This window comes from Diceros bicornis, chromosome 6, assembly GCF_020826845.1.
Source record: "Diceros bicornis minor isolate mBicDic1 chromosome 6, mDicBic1.mat.cur, whole genome shotgun sequence".
NCBI lineage: Eukaryota > Metazoa > Chordata > Mammalia > Perissodactyla > Rhinocerotidae > Diceros > Diceros bicornis.
The window spans coordinates 68,132,539-68,145,797 of NC_080745.1; positions in this window are offsets into that span (position 1 = coordinate 68,132,539).

Below are 13,259 nucleotides of genomic sequence, written 5' to 3' on the forward strand. Positions count from 1 at the left end.
ACAACACCCATGTTCTTAGGAGATACTTGCTAAAGTATTTACGAGTGAAGTCATGATGCCTACAACTAACTCAAATGTTTTAGGAAAAGGTAAATGTATGAATATATAGTCTATATAGAGAGTTAAAGTAAATACAGTAAAATGTTAACAATTCAATCTAGTGAACGGCATCTAGCCTTTACTGTACTACTCTTAGAAATTTTCTGAAGATTTGAAATATTTCAAAATAAAAATTGGGGAATAAAAAATATATAGTCTAGTTAGAAAACTTTCAAAATTATAATGCTCCATGTTGGTGAGGCTATGGTAAAATAAATACACTAATAAATTCCAAGTGATAAATTGGCACAACCAATATAGAAAACAATTTTGCAAGAACTATAGGTATGTCTATGCACTTTAATACAGTCATCCTGCTTCTGGGAATCTGCCTTAAGTAAATAACTGAAAAGAAGAAGAAAAATGGAAAAAATATTCACTGCAATGTTTTTTTATAATGGTAAAAATTAGACAACAAAAAAATCCTAAATGTCTAGCTATTGAGGGATGACTAAAGTTACGTCAACTTGATGGGCCATAATGCAGCTGTTAAAAGTGAAAATTGTGAATATTTAAAAAAATATTTTAGGGCCGGCCCCGTGGCTTAGCGGTTAAGTGTGCACGCTCCGCTACTGGCAGCCCGGGTTTGGATCCCAGGCGCGCACCAACGCACCACTTCTCCAGCCATGCTGAGGCCGGCATCCCACATACAGCAACTAGAAGGATGTGCAACTATGACATACAACTATCTACTGGGGCTTTGGGGGGAAAAAAAAAAAAAGGAGGAGGATTGGCAATAGATGTTAGCTCAGAGCTGGTCTTCCTCAGCAAAAAGAGGAGGATTGGCATGGATGTTAGCTCAGGGCTGATCTTCCTCACACACACACAAAAAATAAATAAAAAAATATTTTAGGACTGTATAGCAACATTAAAAACATGAAATAAAAGTTAAACTTTTAAAAAGCAGAATACAGAATTATAACAAAAAATTGGGAGAGAAAAATAAACCTTTGTTCTTTGCACAAGGCTGGACAGAAGCTCAGTCTGAGACTATTTCTGTAATTATCACAAGAGCCCTAATTCTGAGTAACTTTCTAAATGGGTAGCTATAATCTATTACTTTGAACCTATTTTTATGAGACAGAGAGAGAATACATTATTCTTAATGAAGACACAGAGACAGGAAAGCCTTTGAATTAGATCCTGACACTATCTGCATGTCCAAGAAACACTTTAAATGCATCGAGTCACTAATCATGAGCTCCCAGAGCAGGAATAAATTCATTCTTATGAAATAGGATGGATTATCTGAGCAACAGAAATGATGGGTCACTAAACATTTATTACAGAACACTCACTGTGTGTCCACCTGTGGGAACTGAGAAGAAGCAATAAGGAAGGAAAGGGTGGGAAGTAAATTGTCTCAAATGATGAGAAAACCGTGTACCTGTGATGAGAGGAAGTGGGCATGGTCCCGTTTTACAGAAAACTAAGATACACAGGATCCTCTCTGAAGGATAAGGGCTCCTCTATTCACTTTAGGATTCCTGTTTTCCTCTATCCTAGTCCCGGTCTCCAAAGAAACAGGGAAAGAAACAATGACAAAAGATATGAAGCAATTGTTTCTCAGAAGCCCAGTTTTAATTTATGTAACCAGCATGACCTGAAACAAGCATCATCACTGGCGTAAGGAATAAGGTCATATCTCTTCTACTTTTCAAAACAAAACCAACTATTGTTGAACTATTTTTCTTTCTATATGATCAATATTTGCTTCATTTATTTTGGGGCTCTATTGTTAGGTGCATATGTTTTCGTAACTGTTATATCTTCTTGATGGATTAACCTTTATATCATTATTATTAATGTCATTCTTTGTCCCTTGTAATAATTTTTGTCTTAAAGTCTAATTTGTCTGATATTAGTATAGACACTTCAGATATCTTTTGGTTACTGTTTGCATGGAATATCTTATTCTATCCTTTTACTTTCCACCTATTTGTGACTTTGACTCTAAAGTGAGTCTCTTGTAGATAGCATATAGTTGGATCATTTTTTAAAAATCCATTTTAGCAATCTCTGCCCTTTAATTAGAATGTTTAATCCATTTACATTTAATGTAATTGGTCATAAGGTAGGATTTATAACTGCTATTTTGCTATTTGTTTTTTATATGTCTTACATCTTTTGTTACTCTATTTTTCCATTACTGTCTTCTTTTGTGTTGAAAAGACATGTTCTAGTGTACCATTTTAATTCCTTTGTCTTTTTTTCACTGTATGTTTTGAGTTCATTTCTTAGTCATTGTCCTTGGATGATGTACAACTGGACAATTATAATTGGAATTACCATTAATATCTTAACTAATAACAATCTAGTTCTGATTAATGCCATCCAATTTCAATATTACACAAAAATTTTACTCCCATATACCTTTGTTCCTCTTCTCTTCTTTGTGCTATTATTGTCATACAGACTACATCTTAACACACTGTGTGCCCTTCAATGCAGATTTACTATTATCACTACTCCATGTAGCTATCTTTTAAATAAGATAGGAGAAAATAATACTGTCTTTTATATTTACCTATGGAGTTACCTTTAATGGTATTCTTTATTTCTTCATGTGGTTTCCAATTACTGTCTAGTGTCATTTCAATCTGAAGGACTCCCTTTAGCATTTCTTCTAGGGTAGAACTACTAGTGATGAACTCTGTCAGTTTTTGTTTATCTAGGAATGTGCTAATTTCTCCTTTTTTCCCTTTCATTTTTGAAAAATAATTTTGTTGAATATAGAATCCTTGGTTGACAGGTTTTTTTCTTTCAGGACTTTGAATATGTCATCCAACTGCCTTCTGGCCTCCGTGGTTTCTGATGAGAAATCAGTTGTTAATCTTATTGAAATGTCATTGTATATGATAAGCTAATTCTGTCTTGCTTTCAAGATTCTTTGTCTTTGGTTTATAATGGTTTGATTATAATGTGTCTTGATGACTCTCTTTGAGTTTATCCTATTGGATTTTGTTGAGCTTCTTGGATGTGTTGAAATTAAATTTGGTAAGTTTTTGGCCATTATTCCTTCAAATATTCTTTCCATCCCTTTCTCTCTCTCCTCTCCTTCTGAAACTCGAGAAGGTTTCTTAAGCTCTCTTCATTTATCTTCATTATTTTTTCTTTCTGTTCCTCAGACTCGATACTCTCAGTTGACCTATCTTCAAGTGCACTGAGTCTTTCTTCTGCCTATTCAAATTTGCTGTTGAGCCACTTTTGTAAATTTTTCATTTCAGTTGTACTTTTCAACTCCAGAATCTCTATTTGGTTCCTTTTATAACTTCTATCTCTTTATTGATATTCTTTGAACATACTTTAAATAGCTGATTTAAAGTCTTTGTCTATGGGCCGGCCCCGTGCCTTAGCGGTTAAATGCGCGCGCTCTGCTGCTGGCGGCCCGGGTTCGGATCCCGGGCGTGCACAGGCGCACTGCTTCTCCGGCCGTGCTGAGGCCGCGTCCCACATACAGCAACTAGAAGGATGTGCACCTATGACATACAACTATCTACTGGGGCTTTGGGGGGAAAATAAATAAAATCTTTAAAATAAATAAATAAATAAATAAATAAAATAAAGTCTTTGTCTAGTAAGTTCAGCATCTGAGCTTCCTCAGGGACAGTTTATATTGAGTGCTTTTTGTCCCATGTATGGGGCATACCTTCTTGTTTCTTTGCATGTCTTGTGATTTTTATTGAAAACTGGACATTTTTAATATAATGTGGCAACACTGGAAATCAGATTCTCCCCCTTTCCTAGATTTTGTTGTTGCTGCTTGTTGTAGTTTTTGTTGTTTGCTTGTTTGATGACTTTTTTGAAATAATTTTGTAAATTCTGTATTCTTTGTTGTGTGTGGCCACTGAAGTCTCTTCTGTTAGCTTAATGCTCAGCTAGTAATCTAGTACAGATTTCCTTAAATGCCTGAAACCAAAAAAACTCCCAGTTTTTGCAGATGGGCTCTGTGTGTTTTGGGGCATGCCTTTTTTTTTTTTTTTTTTAAATAATTTCATTTACTTATTTTTTTTCCCCCAAAGCCCCAGTAGATAGTTGTATGTCATAGCTGCACATCCTTCTAGTCACTGTATGTGGGACGCAGCCTCAGCATGGCTGGAGAAGTGGTGCGTCGGTGCGCGCCCGGGATCCGAACCCGGGACGCCAGCAGCGGAGCGTACGCACCTAACCGCTAAGCCATGGGGCCGGCCCTGGGGCATGCCTTTAACACTCAGCCAAACAGTTTGCAGTCTTGCCTTAGCCTTTACTTCCTGCTTGTGCAGAGCCTGAAGGTCAGCCAGAAGTGAGAGCTTAGGGCCTTCTCAGGTCTTTCTTGAGCATGTGCATAGCCCTGGGCATGCATGTGGCTTTCTAGTTGCCCAGAAATATGTCAGAGTTTTTCATAGCCTTTATTTCCAAGAGCATCTCATTCCCCAGCCTTTCCTACCAAGCTTTAGATTAACCTATTTTTTGCCCCAACTGTTATCCATTGCCCCAGGCAGCAGAGACTAAAACATTTGCCTATAAATGTTTTCATCAAATGCTCTGTGGATAGCTACCTCAGTAGTGGAGAGTTTCAAGTTAGACAAGATAAAGGCAAACCCTTGAGCTGGTCTTTCAAGGAGCTACCAGCCAGGTCAAAACAAACGATCACAATTCCTTGAGAATGAGGTCCATTCTGCTTCCTCTACAGGTACCTGCTCCTTAACGGTACCTGTGCCAGGAATGCAGCTACTTTCTTCAAGGCCACCGCTGACCTGGGGATTGGGGGACGGGACAAGGGTAAGTTAAAACACCACAAAGCTTACTGTTCTTACTAAGATTCAGCTGATTTTTCTTGAAAGCCTTCCCCTGGTTGTTGCAGGCTTTTGGTTAGTGTCCAGAGTTCTGAAAAAGTTGATTCTGGGGCCAGCCAGGTGGCAGTTAAGTTCATACTCTCCGCTTTGGCAGCCTGGGGTTTGCCAGTTTGGATCCCGGGCCCGGACCTACGCACTGCTCATCAAGCTATGCTGAGGCAGCGTCCCACATACAGCAACTAGAAGGATGTACAACTATGACATACAACTATATACTGGGGCTTTGGGGAGAAAAAAGGAAAAAATGAGGAAGGTTGGCAATGGATGTTACCTCAGGGCCAATCTTCCTCCCCCCCCAAAAAAAGAGTTGATTCTGACAGTTTTTGCCACATTTTTTGTTGCTATTATGAAGGGATCGACTTTTGGAGTTCCTTACTCTGCCATTTTGCCTACATCACTTCAAAATGACTTATTACTGGTAATTTAACCTTGATCCCTTGGTTAAGGTGGTGTCTGCCAGGTTTCTCCACTACAAAGTTACTATTTTTTCCTTTCCATATGCTATTCCAGGAATCAGCAAACTACGGCTGGAAAGCCAAATCCAGCCCACTGCCTGTTTTTGTAAATAAAGTTTTATTGGTAAACAACCACACATTCATTTACATATTTCCTTTGGCTGCTTTCACGCTACAACAGCAGAGGTAAGTTGCTGTGAAAGACAAGGTATGGCTCACAGTGACTAATATAGTTCCCATTTGGCTCTTTGCTGACTCCTGCTCTATTCATTAGAAGCACATCACTAAATCTAGCCTACACTTAAGGGGAAGGAAATTAAGCTTTACATTGTAGAGGGAGGAGTACCAAAGCATTTTTGGACATATGTTAAAAACTAGATAATTAATAAATATTTTGGGGTTATACTTTGAGGCTATGCAAATATCCTGTTTCTCCTTAAAGTTTTGCCCACTAATATTAACTTCATTGGTAGATCTTAACAACAGCAATTATTACTGTGGTGTTCTAACAGTAATTTTCTGGTTCCTCTTATTCCTTTTACATGTATTAATTGGAATTCCTCTCTACGGGAGATTTGTTCCTTCTTCCTCATTTATTTATTTATTCAATCTTTTAATTATACCAGTATGGGCTCACAGATATTTATTTTATTCTTTGGGTCATAATCCATTACTATCAGAATTTATTTTGTTGCTCAAATTGTTCCAGCTTTGGCTATTGGGAGTCTCTCAGGTCGGCTCCTATGTCCTTTTGACATGCCCCATCTTTTCTTTTTTAATGTATTTACTTATTTATTTTTGAGTAATTCCTTTCTTTATGGCACTGTTAGATGCTCCAGACTCATATTGTATTATCCCAGCCTCAGCCTTTGAGCTTTATGATTTTCAAGAGGATTTTAAATGGTATTCTAAACTGGGAAAGGGAGCCCAGGGCACAGGCATTGAGGTACTTTCTCTTACTGGAGAGACAACTGGTGCAATGGAAAACACAGTACAAGGTGCTGAGTTAGAAGCCTGGATCTGTGACCTTAGGCAAATCCTTTGACCTCTCACTCTTTTTTCTCATCTGCAGAATAGAAAGATTAATAGCCACCTCACAGGACTCTTGTGAAAATGCTGTTTGAACTAGAAAGTAGGATGTAAATATTAGATTCTTTGGTAATGCACTTCCTTTACTCTCATTTTCTTCTTTACTTCCCTTCTCTCCCTTTGTTCTTCCTCTTTTCTGACTCCATCCTTTTTCTCCTCTGCTCGTGTCCTAGGCCCAGCAGGGGTCCCCTGTGGGACTAGGGGTGAAGCCAGTGGGGTCTGAGTCACAGTACTTCTTGTGAAGACGGGCTGGCCCTGGCACAAAGAACCAGTTTTCTTTTGCTGCTGTCCCCAGGAAGCCACTTTAAAGACTCCTTCGCTGTTCTACGCAGACTGCTTCCTGCATACATTTCCCCTGTACCCCTCATCCCCTGGAGGGCAGGAACCTTGCCTTACATCTTCATAACACCCTTACCTCCTTTATTGCACAGTGCTTTTCAGATAGTCTTCAGTCAACCTTGGATTTTAACACACACATATTCTGCATTTTAACATACATATGTTTGGCACGTTGCCAGCAGGCAGGCTACTGGGACACATCATCACTGAAATTCATGTGGTGGTTTCTATCATTTTATGAGGGCTTCATTCCTAGCGTGGAGACATCTGACTTTCCACTTCAATACGTGTTAGCTGTGTGGGAGGCTATAAACTGAGTCAGACATGGTACTGGACCTCAAGAAGCCCACAGTACAGTCGGAGGGAGAGACTCTGCACAAATGACCAACCAGAGATTATCAAGGGCTTCAAATGTCAGACATCACATGGACTTTGTTCAGCAGGCAGTGGGTAACTAGTGAAAGCTTTAGAGGAGAAGGGTGACATAATCTATGCTGAGGAAGTGGAAGGGCTAAAATGCATGAGCCTGGAGACATGAGGGGTAATTAGAAGACTTTTGGAATGCCTCAAGTGAAAAATAATATGCCTCAAAGGCAGTAAAAATGGAAAGAAGTGGTCAGAAACCTCACTCAGGAAGTGTCAACAAGATATGATCAATTAGGAATCAGAAGGTGATTAGAAGGGGACCTTTGAGATTATCTGGGGCAACTGTCATGTTTCAGAAGAGGAAGATGAGGACTGAAGACACTGTTACTTGCCCAAAGTCACACTGTTGATAGTGACTGTGCTAGTCTGGGTGACTCTGGGCTCTGCCGCAGTAACAGTCAAACCCCGTCTCTAGGGCCTCACCCACAGAGGTTTATTTTCTACTCACAAAAGGTCCTCTGCAGGCCAGGAGACTGCCTGGGGCAGCACCATTCCAAATGACGACTCAAGGATCCAGTTTGCTTCTATGTTGTGGGTTCTGCCAATTCAATTCATACCTTCCAAGAAGAGAAAGTGTGGAGAACACATATTACCTCCTCTCACAGCCATTTGGCCAGAATTAGTCTCATGCCCCAACCTAACTACAAGGGAGGCTGGAAAATGTAGTGGGAAGAGGGTTGGTATGAGATATTTATGTGCTACTGGGTGAGCACTACATTCTCTGTCACAGTCACAGAACTAGAAATGGCCTGATTCCCATAATCCAGTCCTTCCTCCTTCAGCTTATAGGAAGTGGAACCCATTTCATGGATTTGCTAACACCTCAGTGTACCCTGTGTTCTGAATATCTTCCTGTTACTGCAGACTTGCCAAGACAACTGAAAACATATTTTCAGTCTTGAGAGAACAACCCCATTCAGAAACTATAAGTAAGCAGCTTGATGTAAGCTGGGGGTATTTCAAGCAACTCCAAAATATATATTGCCAATGGCAATTATTTGTATAATCTAGAAATATGTGCAGAAATACCTGCATAGTACACATCAACTCAGACATATACACCTCTCTGCTCCATGACTTGTGAAGTCACAGCAGTAGATGCAGGCCACGGGGTTCAAGTGCAACAGACGGCCTCATAGCAGAGGGTGGTAGAGCTGATGTAGAGGGAGGAAGCGCATGACTCTCTGGGCTGCCTGCCATGCTCCCAACCTCCACCCAAGGAGGCAGGTCTTTATCATTAAAAGCCATATTTAGTAGCATGTGACTTATCACCCTGGCCACAACTGATCAGAGCAGGGGAAGATGCTCAACTCAAGGGCAACTAATTTCTAGGCAGGCAGGTGGCTTATGAGGTGGTATGGTATGAGACGATTGGAAATTAACCAGGCCAATCAGAAAACAGAATCAGAGATTTTTGGAGAGAGTCTGTCTGTTAGCAGCGGCACAGGAGATAAAGGGCATGGAGGGAGACAAGATAGCATATCATTGAAATGGCAGAAATATGCAGTCAGCAATAGCCTGAGGGTAGCTTTTCACAGAGTAAGAAGCAGGTGGTTGGTAGTGCCAAACCATATAGGAGCTGTGGAAGCAAAATATCACTAAGTTGACAAAATGGCTGAGTATCAGCAAACAGCAAATTCCTGCCACTAAGAGGGCAATGAGATATTTTGGTCCCTAGAGCTGTGGTGATCAGATTCCAAACTGTATTTAAGTCCCAATAAGCCCAGCCATATAGCTGTTCCTGACCTTGTAGCCATGGGGCTAAGATTTTTGTCTTCCTTAATTCTACAAGTCTTGCTTACAATAACTCATTACTTCTGGTGGCCTCAGTGAATCTCTGTCCTTTGAAACCACAAAATCCTATCAGGCCATAAAAAGAAATGAAGTTCTAATATATGCTACAACATGGATGAACCTTGAAAACATGCAAAATAAAGTAAACCAGACATAAAAGAACAAATGTATATGATTTATATACTTACATGAGGTAACTAGACTAGTCAAAATCAAAGAGACCCAACACAGAATAGAAGTTACCAGGGGCTGAGGGACTGGGGGAATGGGGAGTTATCACTTAATGGTTACAGAATTTCTGTTTGTGTGATAAAAAGTTTTAGAAAGAGATGGTGGTGATCATGACACAACATTGTGAATATACTTAATACCACTAAATTGTACACTTTAAAATGATTAAAATAGCAAAATTCACGTTATGTATATTTTACCTACACACAAAAAGACCCTATTAGGGATGCAGTGTGACGGAAAGAACAGCAGCCTGGAATCAGAGAAACTTGGTTGAAGACCCAGCTCTGCCATTTTCTAGCTGTGTCACTTTGGGCACATTACTCAACCTCCCAGTGTCTCAGTTTATTCATTTGGAAAAGAGAGACAAACTCTTTCTAAGTTTGTTGTGAGGAACAAAGAAGAGAGAGTGTATTAAACTATTACATAACTACCTTCTGAAAAGAAGTGTAGTGACTCTTGCTATGCATATTTGGAAGAGAAGACAACAGGCCTCTGTATTCTCATGTTAGGAAAGTGTGAGGCTTCTCCTTTGTGTGCCCAGGGCACACTAGTGTGAACAGTGTGAAGCTCGCCATGTCTGCCTTCAGAGACCCCAGACTTCCCTGAATGCCCCTCTTCTCCACTTCATTCTTCCATTTCCTCTCCAGCCCCTTATGGGCCCCCAATGCTCTGATGCTCTCTCTTCCTCTAGTCGCCATGTAGACCAGCCCTTAGGAGGGAGGGATTATTTTCTCATTCAAACTGGAGTCCCTTTGTTGCTCTTCCCAGAGGCAGTATCTCTTTCCAGGGAGGGAAAAGCTTGATCCACATAAGTTTGCTGAGTTGAACTGAAGAATTTTTTTAGGCATCAGCAGACATGTAGGTGCAGGAAATGCAGGGGGGAGAGGGAGCCCTCCAAGCCCTTTGTATCTCCCATAGCCAAGCAGTTAATAATCCTTAAATATTTGCTGACTGGGATCCTTTCTTCAGGTATCAGCAAAAGGCAGGAGGTGGACCAAATGGTTTCTCAAATTTGATTTCATTATGACATTTTGTGAAGTCTAAAAAGCAGGCACCGGGCCGCCCCATGGCTTGGCAGTTAAGTGCGTGCGCTCCGCTACTGGCGGCCCAGGTTCGGATCCCGGGCGCGCACCGACGCACCGCTTGTCTGGCCATGCTGAGGCGGCGTCCCACATACAGCAACTAGAAGGATGTGCAACTATGACATACAACTATCTACTGGGGCTTTGGGGAAAAAAAAAAGGAGGAGGATTGGCAATGGATGTTAGCTCAGAGCCGGTCTTCCTCAGCAAAAAGAGGAGCATTAGCATGGAGGTTAGCTCAGGGCTGATCTTCCTCACAAAAATAAATAAAGAAATAATAAAAATAAAAAGCAGGCACCCACACCAGGGAGGCTGGGGAGCTGTCCAAGGTCCTGAAGTGTAACTGAGCTGACAAGCCTCCTGGTTTCTCCTAATCTTGCCTCCCTGTCAACTCCAATTCAGCCTAACCTTGGATTTAGAAGAAGTGAATGAAGAGATAATGCTGGGAAGGGGAAAAGGATGGGAAAGAAAGAGAGAAGTACACACATACACAGAGGCTTCTGGATAGGCTTAAGCACAGAGAGATTGCTAGGGCCAAAACATAGAAATTTTGTTCTGATTTTAATTTTACTTTTTATAATTTTATTTATTTATTTATTTTTCCCCAAAGCCCCAGCAGACAGTTGCATGTCATAGCTGCACACCCTTCTAGTTGCTGTATGTGGGACGCGGCCTCAGCATGGCTGGAGAAGCGGTGCGTCGGTGTGCGCCCGGAATCCGAACCCGGGCCGCCAGCATCGGAGCGGGCGCACTTAACCGCTAAGCCACGGGGCCGGCCCTGATTTTATTTTTAAATAAGCACAGTCAGCAAGATGGGGGCCGGCTCGGTGGCATAGTGGTTAAGTTCACGTGCTCTGCTTAGGCGGCCCGGGTTCGCAGGTTCGGATCCCAGGTGCGGGCCTATGCACTGCTCATCAAGCCATGCTGTGGCGGTGTTCCATATACAAAATAGAGGAAGATGGGCACAGATGTTAACGTAGGGCCGATCTTCCTCACAAAAAAAAAAAATGGTCACCAAGAAACCCTAAATTCTCTAAGCAAAAATATGCAACAAGTGAAAGGGGAAAAAAAAGCTCGGCATCAAACAATGCAATGCAAAACCGTGTAAATACAAACTTGTGAGAAAACTACAACCACATAGATGGATGTGTCACCATCAACTGAGCCACACCAAAGTACTTATAGCTCTTTATTTTTATCTTCTGTGTAGATAGAAATAGTTGAATTTTTATGGACAGAAGACAAATAGGAGTATGACTTAGCTTAATGTCATGTTCTTTCACGTGTGCTTGTTAAAAACATCCCCTCTTGTCCAGAAAGTTTGGGGCATGATCCTCCCCACCTTCCTTAATGATATGCTAACGTGAGCATTTCTTCATGGAGGCTACAGAAACTTGACTGAAAAAATACCTAGTCTAAAATCAGACACAGAAAAAAGGTGGGCTTTCCTCTGAGTACTTAGCATGAAAGGTCTGCCTTATGGTGGTCCTTAAGTTAGGACCTCCAGTTAGCCATACTCTTCAACTAATCATAAGCTCCTTAGGGGTAGTGACCAGGTCTCATGTCTTCTCCCACACAGACACAAACAGCACCAAACATGCAGCTGAGCACACAGTAGGTGTTGAATAAATGTTGATTGGTTGATTGCATAAGGCAAAGTAGAGATGGAGGCTGGATTTCACTCAGGCAATGTATTTTCTTTATCTTTTTTTTAAAAAAATTAGGGTGTTTTTAATAGGGAAAAACTAGAAACACCACCAACGTCCAACAAGAGATTGATTAAACGAATTACGGCATATCCATACAACTGAACACTAAACTGAATTGTAAAAAGAAGTAAATAGATCTATATAACTGATGTGGGAAAATGGCTACAATTTATGAAGTAAAAAAAGAAAGTTGCAGGACAGTATATAAAGTGCATATAATTCTATATTTATAAAAAATTTAAATTAACCTGAGAAAAGTAATGCTTTTTATCACTCCTAGCTATATTCATTGTAATTCCAACAGCTGGCATATAGCCAGAGTTCAGCAAACATTTGTTAAATGACTATGGTAACATCAAGGACTCAGCGTAGCACTTACAGTACTCCCACCAGAGTGTGAATTCTGACCTTTTTCTGTTACTCCAGGACAAGCAGAATTTTGCTATTATTGGGTGGGAGGGAGATGGGAGAGGATTTTATAATTAGGTGAAATTGGGAGAGCATTAGATTGAAGTCATTGGTTCATTCCCAGATCTGGGTAATACTTTCTTTTTCGCTCACTTTATCTACCTATCTATCTATATATTAATTAATTTTCCTAACTTTTTACTTTGAAAAATTTCAAAGCTACAGAAAAGTTGCAAATACATTAAACATCTGTATTCACCAACTATTAACTTTTTGCCACATTTGCTTTATCTTCCCCCTCTGTGTGCGTACTGTTTTTGTCAAACCATCTGAGAGTAAGTTATATAAATCATGACATTGCAATCCTAAATACTTCAGCATGTATCTCCAAAGAACATTTACCTATTTTTATATACAGATGTTTTATAGTTCAGCAAGTTCCCAGTGACAATTTACCCAGCTCGCACTCCATGATAACATCTTACATAACCATAGTACATTATCAAAACCAAGAAAATGACATTGACACAACAAATTAATTCAACTACAGACCTTATTTAGATTTCCCTAGGTTTCTCGGTTTCTCTCTCTCTAGTTCTTTGAATTTTTATCACATGTATAGATTTGAGTAACAGAAATGTTCCACCACCACAAAAAAACCCTTCATGTTACTCCTTCGTAGTCACAGCCCCCCAACCCTAACCCATAAACCACTGATCTGTTCTCTATTACTATAATTTTGCCCCTTTGAGAATGTTACACAAATGGAGTCACGTAATGTGCAACATT